Source organism: Tupaia chinensis, unplaced genomic scaffold, assembly GCF_000334495.1.
Source record: "Tupaia chinensis unplaced genomic scaffold, TupChi_1.0 Scaffold144346_1, whole genome shotgun sequence".
In the NCBI taxonomy this organism is placed as follows: domain Eukaryota; kingdom Metazoa; phylum Chordata; class Mammalia; order Scandentia; family Tupaiidae; genus Tupaia; species Tupaia belangeri.
This window is the reverse complement of record NW_006204205.1, coordinates 2,672,535-2,675,599: the sequence shown is the minus strand read 5'-3', so window position 1 is coordinate 2,675,599 and position 3,065 is coordinate 2,672,535.

Below are 3,065 nucleotides of genomic sequence, written 5' to 3'. Positions count from 1 at the left end.
GGGACCTGACCACATGGGCACACTCTGCCTGGCACATACAAAATTCCAGATTCCCAGGAATGAAGCCAGTGTTTGGCATCCGCTACATCATTTATGCCAACAGCGATGGGCCACCCTGCTCATGTAGGAACCTGCCATGCTCCCAGACACCAGCCACACGCATCCTCACAAGCAGCCCTCTGTGGGTGGCAGTCTCAGGCCTGCCATGCTGACGCCGTTCTGCACCATGAGAATTGTGCTCCTCAAGCTCTGAGGACTCCATTCTGACCTCAAGGTAGTTCCCAGCAAGCTGGACATGCAACTCCTGAAAAGCCCTGGAAGATGGGCTCATGGCTTTGAGACAGCCAACGGTGACCTCCAGGGCACAGATTCAGAGAGCCAGAAAGTGGTTGAATTAACTCCAGGTCTCCCGTGACGATTGCTGAAAGTAAACTCCGCAAGGGCCTACAGAAAGGCCACAGCTGGCAGAGTGAGCTGTCTGCTCAGGTCCTGAGTGAGTGGGAGCTGCCCTTCTCACAGGAGGCTTCTGCACACAGGCCCCTGCCTGCCCCTGGGCCCCACCGCCTCCCTCCCATCCCAGGCCCTCCTAGGTCTCAGGCCCCATTCTCTGGACTATGGCAATAGCCCATCATCTCTACATCTGGGCACCCTGCCTCCCTCCCCCTCCAACCAGTTTCCTGCTTATGCCCTCCAAGCAGTCCTCTCTGTGGTGACCACAACTAGGTAGGACACGCGTGCGGTCATGGATAAGATCACACTAGCCATGACCACACTAGAACTCAGATAAGTGAAGGCAGGGAGATGGGCTAGGATGTCAGGGGGCCAAGTCCTGATTCCATAGATCATAAAGTCTGGTTATTGTAAAATCCTTCGCTGGTTCCCCAACGTCCACACATTAAAGCCCAGATTGCTTTCCACAGCATGGCACAATCTTCCATACCTTCTCATTCATTCATTCATTCATTCATTCACATTGCATTCCTGTGTTCATTCGTTCATCTAACACTACCAAGATCTACCTGCGCTGGATCCCAGGGATACACAAACAGCACACCTCACTCCCCACCCTAGAGCATGCAGCTAAGGGAGGACGACACCTCTGAAGCTAGGAAGTCCACCAGATGTGAAACATCTGAGTTTAGGAGGGGTGTATGCAGCTCTGAACACCAAAGAGCTGGGCCTTCTGGCCCTTCCATCCCACCTCTCTGGCGCCTCTTAACCTGCAGTGAGCTCTCCCTGGAGAGTGAGCTCTCAGTGGTTTACCAAATCTCCTCTCATCTCTTCTTCTCAACCATGATCTCCCTGAGGGCAAGAAACAGCCCATGTTACTATCACAGGAGGCCTCGACTCCCAGAAAGTCTTCAGTACACATCTGCCACATGCAAACTCCCTATCAGCTCCACAGGACAAGCCTCTCCTTACAGGAACCCCATCCCCAACTTCCTGGTGGCAGGGAGTGAGCACAAAGTCCTTGCAGTTGTCTAGTTACAGCAGAATAAATGCTGTCATCCCAACAGCCACCATTTGCATGTTCTCACAGCCTGTGGGGCCTGTGCTAGCAACTCTTTGTGCATTATCTTCTCTCCTCAGGAGAGGAAACTGAGGCTCAGAGAGAGGAATGGGTTGCTCAAGACAGTGAAGCTAATCAGAGTAGAGATAGAATCAAACCCAATCTATGGGCTTCCAAACCCAGCGTCCTTCCCTACTGTGTGCTCTGGCCTCTCTGCTGCAGCCTGATGTCTGATGGCCAGGTGAAGGAGGGGCAGCCAGGGCAGGCAGAGTTGAGCATGCCACAGGCCTCAGTGTGAGTGGGAATGGCTTCCTCCCCAAGGGAACTACAATTTCCATGGTTTGTAGTTAGGGGTGCAGCGCCAGTGTCCTGGAGGGGGCTGAATGCAGGAAGGACAGGTATGCAGGGAAGCTGGCAAAACCCCCAGCTTTGGTGGGCCTCCTTCTGGATTTGTTTCCAAAGTTCAGATGTCCAGGGAGGCAGGCTTTGACCTGTGGTCATGCCGGCCCCTGCTCTCCCTGCTCTGCTTCTCTGTGATGTCAGGCACAGGCCAGACACGGTGAGTGAAGCAGAGCAAACCTCCTCCACCCAGGCATATGTTTTCCAACCTCAGGGAAATAAAAGAGGATATGGGGTCAGCAGATGGTGTAATGGTTATATCACTAGACTCCCACATGGCCAACAGCAGTTTGAGTCCCAGACCTGGTGGCTTGAAACTCAAGCTGGGTACACGTGTATGCGTACCCAAGATCCTGAGATGAAAATGTAGAAGGGATTGCGGTGTGGCCATCCCCCCTGGGGGGTGACTTCTGCCTCTCTTTCTCTATCTCTCTGTCTCTCTGGCAGGTGCATGTGCTCTATGGCAAAAATCTCTCTAAAAAAGGGGGGTGCATGTGTGTGGTATAGATCGTTCTTACTCCAACAGACCTTAGTCAGATGTTTCCCCTCTGGAACCACCTGGAAGGTGTGGCCGCAGCCCCTGAGTCTGTGGTCCTTTGCCGATCGGTTAATATAGTCTAAAGTCAAAATGTGGAAGCGATTTACTCATTAAAATCAAAGGGGAGCGTGCCTGATCATGCTGTGACTGAGGGCAAAGGGGAAAACCTTGACAATTGTCATTGATCACATGACGCACTTGACTTGCATGTTCCTGGCGCTGAATATTATAACATGGGGTTTAGGAATGCTGCTATCAAGAGGCTTTGGGGCCTCCCTGGGAGAGGAGCAAGGCCAGGGGAAATTCCAGATCCTGGAAGCTCCTGTGACAAGAAAGCAGTCGGGACCCACCGCCCCAGCAGGGTGGGCCTGATCGCTGAAGGACCCAGTATTCCATACTCAGCCCTGGGTCCCTCTTACATAGAAGATAGAAGAGGCTGCTGAAACCAACCCTTTGGTCCCAGCCAAGGAACAGGTCAGTACTACGCAAAGAGCCACCAACGAATAAGACCAAGAAGATGAGACCACCTACCTATGCTCAGGCAATGAGCTCCTGGAATAAAGTGGTCTCTTACTAGTAGGACCGGGGTAGTATGTGTCCTTGAAAACAAGCTCATTC